The sequence below is a fragment of the Haliotis rufescens genome, unplaced genomic scaffold (genome assembly GCF_023055435.1).
Source record: "Haliotis rufescens isolate VD_foot unplaced genomic scaffold, xgHalRufe1.0.p SCAF_4, whole genome shotgun sequence".
NCBI lineage: Eukaryota > Metazoa > Mollusca > Gastropoda > Lepetellida > Haliotidae > Haliotis > Haliotis rufescens.
The window spans coordinates 5,080,894-5,105,061 of NW_025964112.1; the positions used below are offsets into that span (position 1 = coordinate 5,080,894).

At 40.0% G+C, this 24,168-nt stretch overlaps 1 protein-coding gene across 3 annotated transcripts in view; it reads right to left on the bottom strand.

Annotated features, from left to right (window-relative positions):
• LOC124143006 (thrombospondin type-1 domain-containing protein 7A-like) overlaps positions 1–22,962 on the bottom strand; it is a 428,609-nt gene extending 405,647 nt beyond the window's left edge. For 2 of the 3 annotated variants that reach the window (XM_048382587.1, XM_048382586.1), the window contains exon 1: positions 22,174–22,958. The gene's annotated coding sequence lies outside the window, so the exon portion shown is untranslated. Of the gene's footprint in view, positions 1–22,173 lie in introns of all 3 variants that reach the window. The other variant, XM_048382583.1, reaches the window with a different exon arrangement.
• Positions 22,963–24,168: the final 1,206 nt, after the last annotated feature.

Sequence of the window (24,168 nt, forward strand, 5' to 3'; positions counted from 1 at the left end):
CCACATGATGTTATACATTGTGGCACCAAACCATTCCACATGATGTTATACACTGTGGCATCAAACCATTCCACATGATGTTATACACTGTGGCACCAAACCATTCCACATGATGTTATACACTGTGGCACCAGACCATTCCCCATGTTGTTATACACTGTGGCACCAAACCATTCCACATGATGTTATACACTGTGGCACCAAACCATTCCACATGATGTTATACACTGTGGCACCAAACCATTCCACATGATGTAATACACTGTGGCACCAAACCATTCCACATGATGTTATACACTGTGGCACCAAACCATTCCACATGATGTTATACACTGTGGCACCAAACCATTCCACATGATGTTATACACAGAACGGTTGGGAGGTGAGCAAATTGGAGTCTTTACCTGCCCGGCTAGTCTGTCTCACAGACCCTGATACAAATATATCAAATACAGCCCATGCAAGTCTATAATGTTTGGCAAGTCTAGATTTCTGCAGTATCGGAAAATGAAGAGTCAGTCTCTGGGCTCCTTTTTCTTAATTTTTTTAAAAGATAATTTAACAACTGGTATTTTTCTGTGCGATGTTAGTCTTCTGGACAGTTTAATCACAATCATGTCAATACATGTATAAGTTTTCAAAGCATGTTAGAACATGTGAAGGGGATTCTCCTAGTGCTCAAAGAGTCCAAAACATGCAATGTCATGTCCGACAATGGGGCTTCAAACCATTGTTAGAAAATAATGCATCACAAAAGTTTGAACCAGTGAAACTTGTGGCAAGTTCCATGAGTGATCACCATGGGAGACATCCTATACACATATATACTCAGAAGATGTCTTGAAATCCAACACAGATTCTTGTTTCTATGACAACAATGGAAGTCCATGGTACCTTCTGTTCATGAAATCCCCACAAATTAAACTCATTTCTTGCTGGCAACTGAGAACTGTGACAGAAATAAGAAGGATCTCATAAGTATCAGAATAAGATTCCTGTCTCTCTATCTGACACATGTCATGTTACAAATATCACCATTTTCAACAATTTTCTTCTATTAACTGGTTCATTATTTCAATTAATGATATAAACCTCACCACATGGGGCTTTAGCTACCATTTCCCTGGCGTGTTTATGTCAATTATTGATTGAGATTCTTTGAGTTTATAGCTGAATATGCTACTTTCACACACTTGGATGCATTCGAGTGAGTGTGGTGTTACAAAGGTGTGGCAATATTCCAGCAGTATCACAGTGACCAGGGCTTCACACATTGTAGCCATGTCGGGAATCACCACTGGATGAGGGGTGGTCTGGCTCAGTGACTTTGTAGATGGCACAGTGAGTTTGGTGAAGAGATGTTAAACTCAACCTTCACATGTCAATCAGTGTCTTATTTTAAATGCCACTTTGAATAGTGTATCTTTTATTAATAATTTCATAAGTCAGCATAACTGAGGAGGAAAGCCTGAAGTGATGCAGGTCGATGACCTGAAGTGTGTGAGCCAGTGAATGATTTGGGTTCAACTCTTTGAACAGTATTTCAGTATAAGACTGCCATGTCCCTGTGACAGGAGACCTGTGAAGCTCCGGGTAAAATAGGTCTTCAGCAACCCATGCTTGCTGTAAAAGGCGACTGTGCTTGTCATAAGAGGCGATTAAAAACGGGATCGGGTGGTCAGACTCGCTGACTTGGTTGATGCATGTCATCATACGTATGAACGTAAATCGATGCTCATGATGTCAATCACTGGATTGTCTGGTCCAGGCTAATTTATTTACAGATTGCCATCATATAGCTGGAATATTGCTGAGAGCAGCGTGAAAACAAACAAACAAACAAACAAACAAACTGTGACAGGATATACCCGAAAAGAACACAAGTCATATAGGTTTACCATTATTGTGAAACCAACGAGCATTGCCGACAACAGACCAGCAATCATGATCAGTGTGAATCCAGTAAAAGCACATCCTGGCAAATCGTGGCACATCCTGGCACATCCTGGCTTCAAAATACCCATGTAGTCCCATTTATGTATAAAATTGTCATAAAATCAGGTAAAGGTCAAGCTTCGATCACAAGATCTGCATATTTGAGAAATAAGAAAAACCTTTAGAAATCATTATGAAAGTTATCAGATGTGTATTTATTAATATTCCAGTGAGTGAGACTTAGGCTTGCCTGTTTAGGACCACTATTATTTGAACATGGTCAAGTCTTTGACCTTTGATGAGATGTAACCAAACATACAGGGAGAAATTCATCTGTGCAAGTCACTTGCTCTTGAAGTTCGATGACAAATCTATTCCACTCATTTAAGTTTTGCTTCTATTATTTATCATGTTAGAAATCCAAAACTTACAATTGTTAGAAAGGAAAGCAGACAAAATGTCAGTCAGTGGAACAAGTCCAATAAAAAATTATCACAATTTTTCAAATTTTCCATCACTTTAAACTTTGACATTTCATATGGGCAAAAACAAGGCCTTTAATCATACTTCATTCTGCAGCCTTTGACCAACAGTCTCATGAGACAAGGATTAATTAGTCAACTAATTGTCAGTGATGTGTGTGTTTCCACTGTGCAGCTAAAGTTGTAGGTATGATAGGTTGATGAAAATGTTTTATCATTCGAATCAGTCTCAAAGTCTGTTGTGTCGTACAATGTCTGACTTGCATTGAAGTACTCCCCCCACCCCCCCCCACCCCACCCCCCATAACCACAGATAGGGTGATAAACTGTGGTATCATGTGATCACATGACTTTCACATTGCCTGTCAAACATGTGTCAAAGCCTTCTGTAGTGGAAACAGCTCCTTTACCCAGTACTATGCTGTCTCCCAGCTATCACTCGACACAGATACCTAGTGATCATATCAACGTCAGAACCCACCTGTGTAATTCAGAACTTCAAAGTTTCCACAATTCTATTTTATTCTGCAAGGACATCATTCAGATCAATAAAATGTCCTTGTAGATTTCTTTGAGATTCTTTGCAAAGATTATGATCTTTTTCCTCTGGTTTAACCATGGTCTTGTTGCCATAGTGTCTGCCAGTAGAGTTGTTTGATTCCAGGCTGCGTCATTCCAAAAGATCTTAAAAGATGGTACTTGTTCTTTCCCTGCCACGCACTCAGAATTAAGGGGATAAATCAAGAACTGGTTGGCTTGGAGTCAGTATGGTGTGTCAGAGTGGAGTTTCTATGTTAAACTGTGGCATAGTTTCTCAGTGAAGTAGTACTATTAAAACTACATTACACACACACAACATACACACAACACACACACACAACACACACACAACACTCACAATACACACATGCATGCAACACACAACACAACATGCACAACACTCACAACACACACAACACACACACAACACACACACAACATTCACAACACACACACACACACAACACTCACAATACACACATGCATGCAACACCCAACACAACATGCACAACACTCACAACACACACACAACATACACACACACAACACACAACACTCACAACACACACACAACATACACACAACACTCACAACACACACAACACACACAGACAACACTCACAACACACACAACACCCAACACAACATGCACAACACTCACAACACACACAAAACACACACAACATACACACAACATTCACACAACACTCACAACACACACACAACACACACACAACACTCACAACACACAACACTCACAACACACACACAACACACACACAACATACACACAACACACACAGACAACACTCACAACACACACAACACCCAACACAACATGCACAACACTCACAACACACACACAACATACACACAACATTCACACAACACTCACAACACACACACAACACACACACAACACACACACAACACAACACTCACAACACTCACAACACTCACACAACACACACACAACATACACACAACACACACAGACAACACTCACAACACACACAACACCCAACACAACATGCACAACACTCACAACATACACACAACACACTCACAACACACACACAACACACACACAACACTCACAACACACACACAACATACACACAACACACACAGACAACACTCACAACACACACACACTCAGAGCAGAAATATTGTGTGGGTATCTTAACTTACGGGAGGTTGTGTAATCAGAACCACATCACATGTTTTACGTCTACATGCTTTATGTCTACATGTTTTTGGACAGAAAATCCCACTCTTGAATCATTAGCCTCTAGAACTGTGCCAGGACAAACACAATTAATCCCTTCCAACTACAGTCAGGGAGCCATTTGCTGGGAGATATTTCAAGGGAATGATAAATGTCAGTCCTATAGTAGAAGGCAAAAAGTATTCTTCTTTCTACTTCCAAGGGTTCTTTAGTCAGCATCTTGGTACGCATTCCCAACCCTTCTCTGAGAATCTTGTCATCATTACGACACAGACACATGAGACTCAGACACAGCAATACCACACGGAGGGGTCAGTAACATGCTTACCAGACACACAAGTGCCAGAGGCCTTATGAACAACATCATTAATAGGTGCTCATATATATTATCATAAGTATTGGAATTTGTGAACTAAATTTACAAATGCCTGAAAGAAGTCACTGTCCTCACACTCTAGCTCAAACACCTGACTGCAATACAGACTCTGAAATGGAAGTCTTCACACATCATAATACATCATTATACACGACCATGGTTGAGTAACTGAGTGCGTGAGTGAGTTGGTTTCAGGTCGGCCAGGTGAGTGAGTGAGTAAGTTGGTGCCAGGTTGGATGGGTGAGTGAGTGAGTGAGTTGGTGCCAGGTCGGCCGGGTCAGTGGGTGAGTGAGCTGGTGCCATTGGTCGGCCGGGTCAGTGAGTGAGTGAGCTGGTGCCATTGGTCGGCCGGGTCAGTGAGTGAGTGAGCTGGTGCCATTGGTCGGCCGGGTGAGTGAGTGAGTAAGTTGGTGCCAGGTTGGATGGGTGAGTGAGTGAGTGAGCTGGTGCCATTGGTCGGCCAGGTCAGTGAGTGAGTGAGCTGGTGCCATTGGTCGGCCGGGTGAGTGAGTGAATAAGTTGGTGCCAGGTTGGATGGGTGAGTGAGTGAGTAAGTTGGTGCCATTGGTCGGCCGGGTGAGTGAGTGAGTGAGTGAGTGAGTGAGTTGGTGCCATTGGTCGGCCGGGTCAGTGGGTGAGTGAGCTGGTGCCATTGGTCGGCCGGGTGAGTGAGTGAGTGAGTTGGTGCCAGGTTGGATGGGTGAGTGAGTGAGTGAGTTGGTTTCAGGTTGGATGGGTGAGTGAGTGAGTAAGTTGGTGCCAGGTTGGATGGGTGAGTGAGTGAGTAAGTTGGTGCCAGGTTGGATGGGTGAGTGAATTAGTGAGTTGGTGCCAGGTTGGATGGGTGAGTGAGTGAGTGAGTTGGTGCCAGGTTGGATGGGTGAGTGAGTGAGTAAGTTGGTGCCAGGTCGGCCAGGTCAGTGAGTGAGTGAGCTGGTGCCATTGGTCGGCCGGGTGAGTGAGTGAGTAAGTTGGTGCCAGGTTGGATGGGTGAGTGAGTGAGTAAGTTGGTGCCAGGTCGGCCGGGTCAGTGGGTGAGTGAGCTGGTGCCATTGGTCGGCCGGGTGAGTGAGTGAGTGAGTTGGTGCCAGGTTGGATGGGTGAGTGAGTGAGTAAGTTGGTGCCAGGTCGGCCAGGTCAGTGGGTGAGTGAGCTGGAGCCAGGTTGGATGGGTGAGTGAGTGAGTTGGTGCCAGGTTGGATGGGTGAGTGAGTGGGAGTGTTGGTGAAAGGTCAGCCTGGTGAGTGAGTGAGAACATGAGTATTTCTGGGAGTCGACAAATAAACAAGCTATAGGCTGCGAAAACATTACTCAAAACTCTGAATCAATGAATGCATGATATCTTTATTGTATCGTATTGAGTTTTGAAATCCAGTGAATATAAACATTCCCGCCACCAAGGAACACATGTCCACACATTACATGCTTGTCAGAAAGGAGCACAGCACAGTCACTATCAACACATCAGACGAAAAGATGTAACTATCACACTTGATTTATTTGGAATACAACTTTGTGCATAAATTTTTTTGCATCTTATCTTCAAGTGAGTGAGTGAGTGAGTATGGTTTTACGCCGCTTTTAGCAATATTCCAGCAATATCATGGCGGGGGACACCAGAGATTGGCTTCACACATTGTACCCATGTCGGGAATCTAACCCGGGTCTTTGGCGTGAAGAGCAAACGCTTTAACCACTAGGCTACCCAACCGCCCCCTTATCTTCAAGTAAATAAGACCAAGGAAAGAACTAAATATTCTTATTCAACAAGTGATCACAAAATCAAGCCTGAGGCTTAAATTTCATCATCTGAATTGTATTAGTTGCTCGTATTTCCACAAGGTGTAGCTGCCACATGCACAGCTTACACTCAGTTGTATACACAGAATATTAGGTTAATATTATTTAGGCTTCATTCATGGAGGTTGATTTTTGTGGGCTGCACTGCCATGTATGCAGTGTACCAGTTGCACAGTCCGTCACGACGACACACGCAGGAGGACAAGTACCTGGTGGAGAATTATGGGATTCAGCCTGTGGAGCACCCTGGCAGCCATAAAGATGGATTGTGAGAACCTGATCAGGATTAATGCATTCATCAATCAGTTCAAAACAAAACTTGCTATGTCTTGTATTTCACAGTTAATGGATCGTGAAAGATTGCCGTTTTGTGGAATTCGCAAAAAGGGAACAATCTGGATAGTTCACACGCAATGAACCCTACTCAAATAAAAACCTTTTAAGGAACAGTGGATGAGTTGTTTAATGTGGTATTTCACAGAAACTGTTCCTTTTGCAAATATAAACAGGATATTGATCCATTTATTTTGTGAATAAAAGCACAGCAAGATACAATAATTTTACTGAATATGACATAAAAATGATTGTAGAAGGGCACATATCATAAACCTGTTCTTCAGATATTCTTCAGTATTTCCGTATCTGTGTGTTTGTTGTTTGCTGCACTCAACAGTCTGTAAATAATCAAGTCTGCACCAGACTATCCAGGGATTGACATTATGAGCAACGTTCACGCAATTGGGATATGATGACATGCATCAACCAAGTCCGCGAGCCTGACCACCCGATGCCGTTATACGCCACTTACAAAAAGCATGGGTTTCTGAAGACCAAATCTAACCCAGATCTTCAAGGGGACAAGCATGCATTGCTGAAGACCAAATCTAACCCAGATCTTCAAGGGGACAAGCATGCATTGCTGAAAACCAAATCTAACCCAGATCTTCAAGGGGGACAAGCATGCATTGCTGAAGACCAAATCTAACCCAGATCTTCAAGGAGACAAGCATGCATTGCTGAAAACCAAATCTAACCCAGATCTTCAAGGGGACAAGCATGCATTGCTGAAAACCAAATCTAACCCAGATCTTCGAGGGGACAAGCATGGGTTTCTGAAGACCAAATCTAACCCAGATCTTCAAGGAGACAAGCATGGGTTTCTGAAGACCAAATCTAACCCAGATCTTCAAGGGGACAAGCATGCATTGCTGAAGACCAAATCTAACCCAGATCTTCAAGGGGACAAGCATGCATTGCTGAAAACCAAATCTAACCCAGATCTTCAAGGGGACAAGCATGCATTGCTGAAAAACAAATCTAACCCAGATCTTCAAGGGGACAAGCATGGGTTTCTGAAGACCAAATCTAACCCAGATCTTCAAGGAGACAAGCATGGGTTTCTGTAGACCAAATCTAACCCAGATCTTGAAGGGGACAAGCATGTATTGCTAAAGACCAAATCTAACCCAGACATTCAAGGGGACAAGCATGCATTGCTGAAGACCAAATCTAACCCAGACCTTCAAGGGGACAAGCATGCATTGCTGAAGACCAAATCTAACCCAGATCTTCAAGGGGACAAGCATGCATTGCTGAAGACCAAATCTAACCATGATTGAGATGCCATGCATAGGGGGCACATGTGAAAGAGTTTATTGTCCTTGATCAACAATCAAGCCACATCTTTTCTGGAAATAATCAAGTGAGGCCCATGTTTACCAGTGGCTGACTGCATGAGCAAAACCCAGCCAGGTTGCACTTTGCAGCCAATAGCGGTGTAACGACACAGCTATAAGTACTGTATCCCAAAATGAGGCCCACGAAACAATACATTGATTTACAACCCTTGTATCCAGTACATATGATACACTACATTACGAGTCATATTGGTCTACAAACACATGAATATTAACATAACCTGTTCAACAACCTGCTTACGGAGATTCTCAAGTATTTGCATTTGGCCAGAAATAGTATAACATTCACTGTCCCATTTAACCTGCATTTATGTTTCTGCCCTACAATGTCCCATCTTTGAGGGGCGATGGATAGCCCAGTCAACTAAGGGGCTGCAATTCGCTGGGTTTGAATCCCAATTATGTTTCTAGGTTTACCAGTGCGCGAAGGTTTCACAAAAGTAGTAAACGTCTAAAACATGTATCACTCTTCCTCCTACATCAAGCGGACATAGTCTGTCTTACAGACCCTGATACATTTATATCAACTACAGCCCATGCAAGTCTATAATGTTTGGCAAGTCTAGATTACTGCAGTATCTGAAAATGAAGAGAATCACTGGGCTCCCTTTTTATTAGATTTTTATTAAGATAACTGAACAACTGTTTTTTTCTGTACAATATGTTCATTTCAGAGACTATATGTTAGTCTACAAGCGGACACACCATGACAAAACAGGAATACTGTTCTTAGCAGTCTTAAACCCAACTCACTCACTTACCCAGGATCACTGAAATTCAAAAACTTATGATTCAGGATTTTGATTCACTTTCAAAAAGAAAAATATTTTTATGAACTAGATATATTGTGTCGGGTTACAATTTGTATTGCACCCATAGTATTGGACATGTAACATATAGTAACCCCACCGAATCGTTACACCTCTAGTGACCCCACTGAATCGTTACACCTCTAGTGACCCCACCGTATCGTTACACCTCTAGTGACCCCACCGTATCGTTACACCTCTAGTGACCCCACCGTATCGTTACACCTCTAGTGACCCCACCGTATCGTTACACCTCTAGTGACCCCTCCGTATTGTTACACCTCTAGTGACCCCACCGTATCATTACACCTCTAGTGACCCCACCTTATCATTACACCTCCAGTGACCCCACCGCATGGCTACACCTCTAGTGACCCCACCGTATCGTTACACCTCTAGTGACCCCACCGCATGGGTACACCTCTAGTGACCCCACCGTATTGTCACATCTCTAGTGACCCCACCGTATCGTTACACCTCTAGTGACCCCACCGTATTGTCACATCTCTAGTGACCCCACCGTATCATTACACCTCCAGTGACCCCACCGCATGGCTACACCTCTAGTGACCCCACCGTATCGTTACACCTCTAGTGACCCCACCGCATGGCTACACCTCTAGTGACCCCACCGTATTGTCACATCTCTAGTGACCAAGTACCCATCCTGAGTCAGACAGACAGTACTTGGAACTCATAACTCTGCCCAGAAACCCATGGAGAAATGCAATGGAGTAACGACACATGTACTGAGAGTATGTCTTGCAGGCCAAGTTTGGAAATGAACACGGGCACTCTGACAACATGAACATATACAGTTACCAATGTACTGTATGACATCCACTTTCACACACTCATTTGTCAGAATGTTTAAAATACTTCTACTTTGCTTAAACAGGAGCTCCCATTTATCGAAAGACAGACTTTGGAAAAAAGGTAGAACAAAAGTGTTGTGTAAACATTTAAAACTGCTTCTTAAACTATTCTCTGGTGGCAAAACATGGGTTTGTTTTCTTTGTAAACGGAGAGCTTGTCACTTCTTTGAGTCAAGCTGGTATCCCCATTGCAATTCCTGACTGGACCCTGGTGTAATTAGGTCACATGGTGTAACCAACTAAATCTTTGAAGCCCACACCACAGTCTATCAAAATAAAACTTGTGAATGAATAAAAAAAAAAAGAAATGCAGCCAATGTTGTCCCCGGGACCATTATAATCTACAAATATTCAACACATGTGTCAAGAAAATCTATCAACAATCTCTTCTGACATATATTCTCTATTTTAATTTTGTTATGTACATTTTTTTCATACAAACAATGTGGTAGAGTCATCTGATTTGCTGCTGCCACCCAGGAAGTGAGTGAATGTTGTTTAAGGCCAGTCAGCAGAACTCCCGCTCTATCACGACATCCTGTTAACAATCAAGTCTGGACCAGGCAATCCAGTCACTGAGAACAACAAACATTTATCCAAAGGCTTGGGACACAATGACAATCAGTCTGTCTATGTGACGCCTCATGCAAGGAGAATGTATGGCTGTTGCATTAGTCAAAACAAAATCTGTTCCTGTAGTGAAACTATTCCTTTGTACTATTTTCCTACAGGGAAATTATTCCCATGGAACAGTTTTTTCAAGAAAATACTTCAACTGTACATGTATACTGGCAATATTTGTTGCGGAAGAACCAAATTCCATGTGGAGCTGATGATCGTTGACGTGAGCGCCTGACTTGGGACTGAGCATGCTCCCATCAAACTGGAGCTAAAGCAGTCTTAGGACCCAACTAGATTGGGATGTGCCTTCTGTTGTTGAGGGAGCATGTATACTCACCACCAAAAGAAACACAAACCATAGAAACATATATAGAAATATCTATGTTAAGAAGAGATGTTTTTCTAATGTGTGCCACTTAATGACAAAACTTACAATAAGTCAAGTGTCTTCATTCTTATCACGATATACTGCACATTATTTCAAAACTTTTACATGCTAATCCTGCATGAGACAAATGGTGCATCTCGAGTCATGGATTGATGATGTCACATGTAATGTATTCAGGAGCATTGGTTCACACAATATAAGTGTATGTTCATTTGTGCTGTTATTTCATTCCTGCAAGTTTACACTGTTTCTTTCATGCTGATTGGCTGAATGGGTAGTCACATGATCTGATATTTGGAGTTCACACACCTGTGAACAGACAGAAAACTTGTGAACTTTTGCTGGAACTACTTTCTGGGGTTTCCCTGAATTCTCGATCGGTGTTTACAATCAATTCATTTTTCTAGTTTCTTTCTAATCCCTGTATTTATCAGCAATATAATTAATTTAGTATTTTTGCCTGGTAACATTTCTTCTGACTAAAAAATAAATAAATGGTTGGTTCTGGTGCTTAATGTCGTCTAGCTGCTAGATGAAACAAAATGGATTGTCCTTACGGTGATTTGGATATGGAATGGCTATCTATCAATACTAATAATGCAAATGAAGAAAATGAATTCTGTAAAATTACTGAGGTGAACGAAATTGATTTATTGAGCGTATTTACTTTGATGCCTTGTTTTCTGAAATGACAGGAACTGAGCACCAAGACAATATGCGAATGAAAACTATGTTGTACCTTAATTGTAAAATGTGGCCGCCAACACAACCTGGTTCACTATTGTATCGGGAAAAAAATCCAAGATTTTGAGAAACCGTAAAACATATAAAGGTAAGGAAAGAAACTTAAATTAAAAAAACAACAAAAAACCTTGCCAACCTGTTTTACCGACTGGTCATTGGAAACGAGAAAATATATGAAGACAGAATTACTATTCATGTTTCTGAGTTGGCCGACCTTCTCCGTGTATTCTAGGCTGAGAAGCGACGACACATGATTAATGACGGGGCACAGAAATGAAGCTGGCATCAGGTCATACAGCAGGTCCATCTCAGGTGACAAGAAACACCAGATGACAAATCCCAAACTCCAAATATAGCACACCCACACGTTGAAAATTAACAAAAAACACACAAGTTTCAGACCACTGCGCTCAATCTCCAGCAGTCCATTGGTTTGCAATTATCCAAACACAAGCAACACATTCATAAATCAGTGATATTCCCAATGAGTCGGGGTGTTTTCCATAACTGTTCCATAAATTTCATATTTAACAGCAGTAAGTATAAATTTATCCTCATGCTCCCGTTCGACTTGAATGCACCTCTTTACAAACTTATGTGACGTCATACATTAATGCGCGCCTGAAGGTTGACCTCGCTTCGGTGCATTGAGGTCATGTTTATATTTGTGTTCACTTTCCTGTTACCTATTTTTAAGATTTGATTAATCCCAAATATTGTTTCTCAATTTGTTTAGAGAATAACATGATGTTGATGTTGACATATTTTCAGATTATGTTGTATTCAAAGAACAATTTTTCTTTGTGTAACTGAGTAAACATGGAGGTTCACACAGTTTAACCAGCGTTTTTAAATGGTTCACACTTCAATGAACCCATCCAAACTGATGTTCAATTCTTAATTGAACGAATCTAATATCTCTTGAATAAGAGTAATTCTTCATATATTAACCAACATGTACAGTATTCACGTTTCTTTTGTTTGTGAAGATATATATATAGCGAGTCTTGGAGTCAAAGATGACATCGCTACCTGTCAGTTTGCGGACAGGGTTAAACTCCATGTTCATTCCTGTGGCCAAGGCCTCCAACTTTGAATCAGAAGGTTTGTGGTTCAGAACCCGTCACCATATTTATGGATGCTGCATTCAGTACAGTGCAACATCCAACATACAGGTATAGATCTGCAACACATCCTTTCTGAAATTTAAAGCTATATGATTTGAGAAGTTCCAATCATATTCAGCCTTTCAGTTGGACAAGAGGCAGGTAAAGTGACCATCAAACTGATGTTTGCAACTGTATGACCGACAAGACTGTGAAACTGATGTTTGCAACTGTATGGCCGACATGACTGTGAAACTGATGTTTGCAACTGTATGACTAACATGACAGTGAAACTGATGTTTGCAACTGTATGACTAACATGATTGTCAAACTGATGTTTGCAACTGTATGACCGACAAGACTGTGAAACTGATGTTTGCAACTGTATGGCCGACAAGACTGTGAAACTGATGTTTGCAACTGTATGACTAACATGATTGTCAAACTGATGTTTGCAACTGTATGGCCGACATGACAGTGAAACTGATGTTTGCAACTGTATGGCCGACAAGACTGTGAAACTGATGTTTGCAACTGTATGACTAACATGATTGTCAAACTGATGTTTGCAACTGTATGGCCAACATGACAGTGAAACTGATGTTTGCAACTGTATGGCCGACAAGACTGTGAAACTGATGTTTGCAACTGTATGGCCGACATGATGGTAAAACTGATGTTTGCAACTGTATGGCCGACAAGACTGTGAAACTGATGTTGGCAACTGTATGGCTGACATGATGGTAAAACTGATGTTTGCAACTGTATGACTAACATGATTGTCAAACTGATGTTTGCAACTGTATGGCTGACAAGACTGTGAAACTGATGTTTGCAACTGTATGACTAACATGACAGTGAAACTGATGTTTGCAACTGTATGGCCGACATGATAGTGAAACTGATGTTGGCAACTGTATGGCCGACAAGACTGTGAAACTGATGTTTGCAACTGTATGACTAACATGATTGTCAAACTGATGTTTGCAACTGTATGGCCGACATGACAGTGAAACTGATGTTTGCAACTGTATGGCCGACAAGACTGTGAAACTGATGTTTGCAACTGTATGACCGACAAGACTGTGAAACCGATGTTTGCAACTGTATGGCCGACATGATGGTAAAACTGATGTTTGCAACTGTATGACTAACATGATTGTCAAACTGATGTTTGCAACTGTATGGCCAACATGACAGTGAAACTGTTGTTTGCAACTGTATGGCCGACATGACAGTGAAACTGATGTTTGCAACTGTATGGCCGACAAGACTGTGAAACTGATGTTTGCAACTGTATGACCGACAAGACTGTGAAACCGATGTTTGCAACTGTATGGCCGACATGATGGTAAAACTGATGTTTGCAACTGTATGACTAACATGATTGTCAAACTGATGTTTGCAACTGTATGGCCGACAAGACTGTGAAACTGATGTTTGCAACTGTATGACTAACATGACAGTGAAACTGATGTTTGCAACTGTATGGCCGACATGATAGTGAAACTGATGTTGGCAACTGTATGGTCGACATGACAGTGAAACTGATGTTGGCAACTGTATGACGGACATGACAGTGAAACTGATGTTGGCAACTGTATGACGGACATGACAGTGAAACTGATGTTGGCAACTGTATGACCGACATGACAGTGAAACTGATGTTGGCAACTGTATGACTAACATGACAGTGAAACTGATGTTTGCAACTGTATGACCGACATGACAGTGAAACTGATGTTTGAAACTGTATGGCCAACATGACAGTGAAACTGATGTTTGCAAGTGTATGACCAACATGACAGTGAAACTGATGTTGGCAACTGTATGACTGACATGACAGTGAAACTGATGTTGGCAACTGTATGACCGACATGACAGTGAAACTGATGTTGGCAACTGTATGACCGACATGACAGTGAAACTGATGTTGGCAACTGTATGACCGACATGACAGTGAAACTGATGTTGGCAACTGTATGACCATAATCTGGAAGGTTTCTTTTCTAACATAACCTGAAATAAATCCAGCATAGTTAAATCCATACTTAATGACCAAATAATTAATCTTAATATATCACGGCAAAAACATTGGCAAAGGAAGCATGACATTTCTGAGAAAGCCCCTGGCTGGACATGGAACACACTTCACCCACATGTCTGTCCCAGCACTCCAGGTCACAAGCCATCAGCATACATGTTGACAAACATTGACAAAACCTGATTTGTAGTGGTTAGATAATGCCAATGAACAGATGATAATCATCATCAACCCATTAATCAAATAAATAAATATTTTAAGGACAAATATTGTTTAAACAAAGTATGAAGCTTTTATGGCTTAATCAGTACTCAATAAACACAATAGCTCACGTCATACGCCGAGGGTGAAATCAGAACAAGGCCAGGCTTATGGATATGCTGAGCCAATATGTCAAGACAGTGAAAAGGAATTTAAAATGTCAACCCAGAAAATATTAGATAAAAAAAAAGCTCCCCTGTGATACACATCTCAGTTCTTGTCTACCACATACTGTTGGAAAATGTTTGCAAGTTATTCACAAGATCTTTTTCTCCAAGGAACAATGGTTTTTATTTTGATTAACTGAAAAGTCTGCATGGGATGATGATTATCAGCCTTCACATGTTGAATGAAGCACCCATAATAGGTAAGAACAGCTTTCAGTTGACATCAATAGCATCACATCTTACAGATTAAAGCATTAATGTTTGTTAAAAAGGTTAATATATCATTTTCTATCACTTCATTGTATCCGGCCTGATTTAGAACAAATCCACTTTATTCCTGTCAATCAATTAATAGAAGCAACTTTCCAACATGTGGCTTCTGGTTGTCATATTGTTGAAGGGTGGTGGGTTAGACTAGTGGATAGAGGGTTTGATTGTTACGTCGAAAAGTGAGAGAGTGAGTTTGGTTTATAGAGTTTGGTTTGAACAGTATCACAGTTATATCCCAGCGGATCAGCTTGATGTGGGAGTTAAGCAACCCACAGGCACTGGTGTTGTGCTGACAAACCTAGAAACACAATCTTTTGTTTGTTTGTTTCTTTGTTGTTTAACGCCGCACTCAGCACTATTCCAGCTATATGATGGCAGTCTGTAAATTATCCAGTCTGGACCAGACAATCCAGTGATTGACATCATGAGCATTGATCCACACAATTGGGATACGATGACATGCATCAAACAAGTCAGTGAGTCTGACTACTCGATCCTGTTAGTCGCCTCTTACGACAAGCATAATCGGCTTTTACGGCTAGAATGGATTGCTGAAGACCTATTCCACCCCGGATCTTCGCGGGTCAGAAACACAATCGGAGCGGACCGGGATTGAACTGATCATAGGCTTCTGGTGTGCCCAAGGAAGCACAGTGAATTGTGGTGTCTCAGACAACTAGGCCACCTCATGTCGAAGACCTTGGTTCAATTCTCCACATGGGTACAACGTGTCCCCTGCCGCGACATTGCTGGAATATTACTAACTGACTCACTCATTGTTGAGTGAGTGAATGAGTGAATGAGTGAGTGAGTAAATGAGTTGGGTTCTGGTACACCTGGCATGTCAAAGGGACATAACTCTGCCAAGTGAAAAGTGACTCCTTAGAAGACTGGTGCATTGATCATAATATATTAGTGGTGTTCCATTGACAAAAATTAACACTTAAATTACAAAAATAGATTAATAAAAAAATATTCCACTACAAATACTCCATCAACAATAGTCCTGGTGCAGCTGTTACATACAACATGAATTTTTACCACACATTTTAGTGCTCACCAGAACATGTGTCGCACAGGAAAAACATAGTACCGATATGCAGGTCGTTTGCCAGTCTCAACGAAGTCACTAGTTCTGTTAGTGAAGCTATGGTTTGCCATCACTCTCAAGATAACTCTCAATTTTACATGTATTTGAAAGAATATTTCACAGTGCTACATGACATGAAAATAAATGTATTTTGTTTCGAGTCTGTTTGAAAACAACTGGATCATACACTAAATACCCTGTAGTCATTTAAAATCTATTGAGTTCAAGTTGAATAAATGGACACAAACTGATGGGTATTAGTAAAGTTCGATCCGCTCTGTGAACAGTGACTTTTCCCCACAAGTGCAGCAAATACACAAGAAACTTCATATTTTGAGTTCATTGCTCAAAACCTTATATTTTAACTACAACATACCTTAAGTCTTGGTTGAACTAACTGAACAAATGTTTCATTGGCTGCAAGTATAATGTTGCCCTGCCTGAGACGCTGCACACAACCAACAGTTTAGTGTTTCATCATCAGATCAGTTGTGCATGCACAGCTGATGTGCCTATCAATTTCACTGGAATCCAAGCACAAATGTTTACAAGAAATATTGATCATCAAGACATACGATTTTGTCATGAACTTTTCGCTCAGCTCTATAATACAACCAATGCACGTCACACTTTCATGTAAACATAATTAATATTTTGTGTGTTTCTGTTTGATATCATTTAGACTGATAAACAGTGACCATGGAAGACATATTAAGACATATTTAGTAATGTGCAGTTTGAGACAGAGTGTCAGAATAAGACCAATAAGGCCATTGTGCTCGGACAATGAAGTTCCATGATGTACTACCAAAAGAAGTTAAAGAACACTTGATTATTATTACTATCGTTAGTCTGTCATGCCAATTCCAAGACTTACAAACAATCAGAGAAACTTTAGCATGACTGCACGGTGCTGGTGACCTGGTATCTCTGCTGAAATCTGTAGATGGTTCTCGTGGACAACTACGGTATTATGAAGAATCAGGTGTTCTTTAACTTCTTTTGAGTAGTATATTAGTATATGTTGATGAGGTTTCATTGATGAAAGGCAATGACATAATTTAGCCTTAAGTACACTGACATGTCATGTTCATTAAATAAACCATGTTAACGTCCATTACCATGATTTCGGTATCAGGATATGACTAACCAGTAAACTATAGGAGATGCTTTCAAGTATAAAATATAAACAAGGCTTTTTTCAGGCCCTAATGTACATCCAGTCATGCAGCGACGTACAGAAAGTGTTTGGTCGCTGTGCCATCTGTGCCACAGGTACTGTTAGAAACTGCATAGTGAGTGAGTGAGTTGGGTTTAACACCGCTTTTAACAGTATTCCAGTTATATCATGGCGTGTCAGCTTAATGTGGAAGGAAAGCCCGAAGTGATGCGGGTCTCGGACGTTTTCCACTTCGGTGAAATCCACGAGCACGGGTATGGTGCTGGCAAACCTAGAAACATAATCGGGGCGAACCGGGATTCAAACCTACAATCATAGGTTTCTGGCGTGCCCAAGGAATGCAACTCTGCACAGCGAATCGCGGCGCCTTAGATGACTGGGCCAACCGTGCCCCCAGAAACTGCATAGAGGCGTATATTGTCACTTGTCACTGCCATGGTCTGGTGACAAGTACATGGTCTTGTACTTCGAACTCCACATGGGTACAACAGGGATTTCTAGACAGGTTCAAACATGACTCCGTGGTTTGGGTTACAAATGTGAAACCTTGAGTGAGGGAAAAACCCAAAAGCATTTTCCAACCTTGAGATTTTACATTTTCAACCAAAACTGATCAACTTTTATTTTCAACTTCTGAATCTTTTCTTTTCTTATCTAAATGCAAGAATTCCAAAAAGAATAAGAAACATTGGGATGCCTTATGGTAAGGCAATAGAGTAGCTTTGGTATGAAACAAATCTGATGACAGCTGGGGAGAGAAAGACCATGTGCAGCATGCACGCAACTGAAGTCAGACATATGTGAGACTGAACACCCTTCTCATCACCTGCCTCGGTGGCTGAGTGGTTGCAATACTAAACATGATGTGTGAGGTTGCAGGTTTGATTAACGTCATTGAATTTCATGACATGAATCTTTGTAATGTAACACTTCTGTCATGAGAGGGTCTTCAAACTGTTGATATAGATCAGAGGCAGACAGGATCCCAGAAACCCGGCCAAGCCTATGGAATGCCTGGGATTTCAAGGATCTTGACTTCATTCGATGTTTATCAGAAAAATGAAGGCTCTGAAAAAACAACAGGATGAAGTCACTAGAGATTTATGACTAATATTTCAAACTAAAGGCAAATTGGGAAAATTTTGTTATTTGCCTAACAATTGGGATTTTTTCTTTTAATTTTTTAATCTTCATTTCAAAGGTATTTTAAAATGCCATCAATGCAATAATGTAAAATACAGCATAATTAGTAAAGCCTCTTTTATTTAAAATTTTGATCTTCTTGAATTAAGAGGTAAATGGCATTCAATACACTAATGTTAATTAGAACATAATTAGTAAAGCCTCTTTCTTTTTATTGATCCTGTTATCAGTTAAATGCAAGTGTCTTCCTCCAAGACATCACATTAGTTATAACATATTAACAGGAATTGGTGAACTTCTAATTCCCCTTAGGCAATTTTACTGACATTTGCCACAGACTCGGTGCCAGATATCAGCCTCTGAACTGTCTAGATAAATCCCTGTCCAACGTGTGAAGCTCTGTGTGATGGTGTTGTGGGAATATTGGTAGAAGCTGTGTCAACCCATACTCCCTCACTCACTCACTGTTCTGACACTTCACCCTTCACATTTATATCCCCTTCACATCCATGGATGTATTCATACACTCAAGGATATTAGCACACATGTTGGTATTTGTTTGTAGTGTTTCTTTTTCCTTTACTTTGGTTTTTCAATCATCAATAAAACAAATCTCTCACAGCTCTACAATACAATACCATCAAATGTTTTCCATTTTTAATATTCGAATTGACTGAGAATACCTTATATGCTCCAAATGGATGTTATTATTTAGATTACAGGTGATAACAGCTCACCTAACACAATTGACATTACGCATACACTGGTGTCCGCTGTCCATGGAAATATATGTTGATGATATTTCATCGTGATGATGACATATTCAAAGTGGTCTTTTCAGGAATGAAGGTAGGATCACAACAATATCACACTGTCATGCATGAGTCAGTCATAACACCAGACCTCAAACATTTCAATTTCTTACCTAAATTGAACATAAAGGATATTTCTCCCTGAACAGTGTGTTACATAGGACGTTTTCCCTGAACAGTGTGTTACATATGACATTTTCCCTCAACAGTGTGTTACATAGGACGTTCTCCCTCAACAGTGAGTTACATAGGACATTCTCCCTCAACAATCCGTTACATAGGACGTTCTCCCTCAACAGTGTGTTACATAGGACGTTCTCCCTCAACAGTGTGTTACATAGGACGTTCTCCCTCAACAGTGTGTTACATAGGACGTTCTCCCTCAACAGTGTGTTACATAGGACATTCTCCCTCAACAGTGTTACATAGGACGTTTTCCCTCAACAGTGTGTTACATAGGACGTTCTCCCTCAACAGTGAGTTACATAGGACGTTCTCCCTCAAGAGTGTGTTACAAAGAACTTCTCCCTCAACAGTGTGCTACAAAGAACTTCTCCCTCAACAGTATGTTACATAGGACGTTCTCCCTCAACAGTGTGTTACATAGGACGTTCTCCCTCAACAGTGTGTTACATAGGACGTTCTCCCTCAACAGTGTGTTACATAGGACGTTCTCCCTCAACAGTGTGTTACATAGGACATTCTCCCCAATCAGTGTGTTATAAATTACATAAGATGTTGTCCCTGAGTTCCATATGGGTACAAAGCATACAAAGAAAACAAATCACTGACAGCAGTAGTCCAAACAAACTCTAAGGCCTTATATAGTTCCCTTCTTTAATGCTGACAGGGCCCTGAATGGATAATTCAAACAGGGCAGTAATTACACACAGGGGGAATTTAGAAATAATCAAGCCATCATTTGAAGCATTTGTTTTAAAAGCCTACATTTTGATCAGTTTTACATTTAAGTTGGTCCTGCAGTCCATTTCATGGTCTAATTGTTGTAGAATATTTCCACACGCTACCAGTCCCTGACAAGAACACACATGTCTGACTGAGCACTCCCGTATCAACAGTCACACAAGGAATAAACAATAAATATACAATGTCAAAAACACAACACAAATAAAGTATTGAACCATGACAATTCTTAATATATATATGTATCAAGTATATATCACAAAATATGAAGTAGATATTATAAATTACCAAGTAAATATATCACAAATACCAAGTATAGGCCATATCACAAATACCAAGTATCTATATAACAAGTACCAGGTATCTATATAACAAATACCCAGTATCTATATAACAAGGACCAGGTATCTATATAAAGAATACCAAGTGTCTATAAAACAAATACCCAGTATCAATATAACAAATACTGAGTATCTATATAACAAATACCCAGTATCTACATAACAAATACCCAGTATCTTTATAACAAGGACCAGGTATCTATATAACAAATACCCAGTATCTATAAAACAAATACCCAGCAACTATATAACAAATACCCAGCAACTATATAACAAATACCCAGCATCTATATAACAAATACCCAGCATCTATATAACAAATACCCAGTATCAATATAACAAATACCCAGCAACTATATAACAAATACCCAGTATCAATATAACAAATATCCAGTATCAATATAACAAATACCCAGCAACTATATAACAAATACCAAGTATCTATATAACAAGGACCAGGTATCTATATAAAGAATACCAAGTGTCTATAAAACAAATACCCAGTATCAATATAACAAATACTGAGTATCTATATAACAAATACCCAGTATCTACATAACAAATACCCAGTATCTTTATAACAAGGACCAGGTATCTATATAACAAATACCCAGTATCTATAAAACAAATACCCAGCAACTATATAACAAATACCCAGCAACTATATAACAAATACCCAGCATCTATATAACAAATACCCAGCATCTATATAACAAATACCCAGTATCAATATAACAAATACCCAGCAACTATATAACAAATACCCAGTATCAATATAACAAATACCCAGTATCAATATAACAAATACCCAGCAACTATATAACAAATACCCAGTATCTATATAACAAGGACCAGGTATCTATATAACAAATACCCAGAATCTATAAAACAAATACCCAGCAACTATATAACAAATACCCAGCAACTATATAACAAATACCCAGCATCTATATAACAAATACCCAGCATCTATATAACAAATACCCAGTATCAATATAACAAATACCCAGCAACTATATAACAAATACCCAGTATCAATATAACAAATACCCAGTATCAATATAACAAATACCCAGCACCTATATAACAAATACCCAGTATCTGTAAAACAGATACCCAGATTCAACATAACAAATACTCAGTATTTATATAACAAATACCCAGTATCTATAGAACAAGAACCAGGTATCTATGTAACAAATACCCATTATATAAATATATATATTGTAACTCCCAATTGTACATGACAATAATAGCTACAAGTGACCAAGGGACAGTTACATACACTGACATGCTGTTACAATAAAGAGGGGAACACATGTTAAACACAGTATACTTACTGAAATGTCACTGTCATTGAAGCTGTCGAATGGCCAACACTTGTCGGACAATCCCCTCTAGGCCGCCCCTCTCAGAGTACACTGTGGTATCATTCACTGATACAATCAGATCAAATTGCCACTGATCGCAAGCACCCCAAGTTGTGCAAGATAATTATATCCTGTCAAATCTCGTCACACATCAAGAGCTGTAACTTCCATGTTTGTTTAGCAGCATTTACTATTCACAAAGATTGCAAAACATTTTCAGCTGTGTGTATTTGTCGCAATCCCATGTCAACTGTGCTGCTAATATGAAAAAATTGTGTCACAATTAAACATTTGTTTGTTTTTGTCACCTATGAAAATACTAATGAATCTTATTTATCTTGACCATACGATCAAACATTAATAAACTTGAAAATGTATACTTCTTGAAGCTTTTTACTACACAGTACAGTTAAACACCATCCAAAAGTAGTCACTGGAAAGTGTTAGTACTTGACTCCATGGAAGCAGCCATGTAACTCCGGTGTGACAGATACACATATGTATGTCTACAACTACCCTCCTCTCTCTAGTAGTCTCAATACTGAACGAGGAGCATCTGGAATCACATCACCACAGACTAGAGCTCCACCGTACGGAGGAGAGAGCCTGTCACTGTGGAGGCAGCTTGAAGCTCATTGACTCCCATTAGATCTATACAGCTCCCTAGTTGTCCAATGCTCATCCAAGAAGCTGTGCTGAGCGTGCTCAGTGCCATAAGCTTTCGAAGGTTTGGACATCAACGATTACTTTAACGAGCACAGCAACAAATGATGTGATTGCCCCCGTAGTTTCAATAGTGACAATGCAGTCGAGTAGCATAGCAGACCTTTTAACTGACGCTAATATAGCGGATCAGCGCTTGAGGCATATGCCACACAACGGAAGATAATCCCTGTTTTGATCGGCACGAAACACGGTCATGCAACGATGCTTCAAGTGTGAAGCCTCATGCTTATCAAAGCCTGCTGGTATCGTGTGTTAGAGTGAGTTACATTGTCACACTATTTTACAAACATTCCTTAACACACTTAGCTAAATCAATTAACTAATGATGTGTTAATAAGCTGTGTCATTAAGATTTAAACATTTACTGCAAGCAGCTTCAGTTGACTGAAAATATTGTAAGCTACCATGGATTAATGATGAGGGCTGCACATGCTGTACTGGCAGGATGTATTTAATACATGAACATTATCTTGTGGAATAATATGCATGTCTCTTTACCAGAAAATAATACCAACAATTTGATCCTGTTTTCTTCAAAGTAATTCATTCTTGCATCTGTTATACGAATATTTCCTAATCATGTTAGGGAGATCACAAATTGGATGATATTTCTCACCGCCATGTTTTTATTTTACAACCTGTTGCAGAAATTGTTACTTGGTAATGTTGCCGGCGCCATGAGCGTATTAGCTCCACTATTAGACTTTCTGCTTTCCTCGCATACTTTTCCGGTACCCCATCATGCTGAAACCCACACATGAATCCAATCTAATAATGCTTCGACTTGCCAAAGACACCATTTTTCACCCAGGATGCAATATTCGCATTCCATATACATCAAAACAGTAACCTAGGGAACCATGACAAAACACCTTTTGAGCATGTTTATTTCTCCGATGTGGTTTTCCACTTACACCAACTGCACAACAAACTACCATCCTGAACACTGCAGTCATTCAAAAGCTTGTTTCCATCAGGTGACTGTTTTCAGCAAATGCTGCTATTTGCCTTATGACAACAAAGCAAAGCTACTTATTTTCCTAAGAATAATGAGTTTTTCTGTCGATGCCACAAACTGAAAATGTTATCATGACATCTTAATAAAGCATATATCAAACATCAGCCACACTTTCATGATGAAGGATATTATTAATTAAAAATTCGGGCTGATATTTGAAGCAACATATCAACAAACTTAACCATGAAGAAAATGTCAATTTTTTCATTCTTAAAAAATCG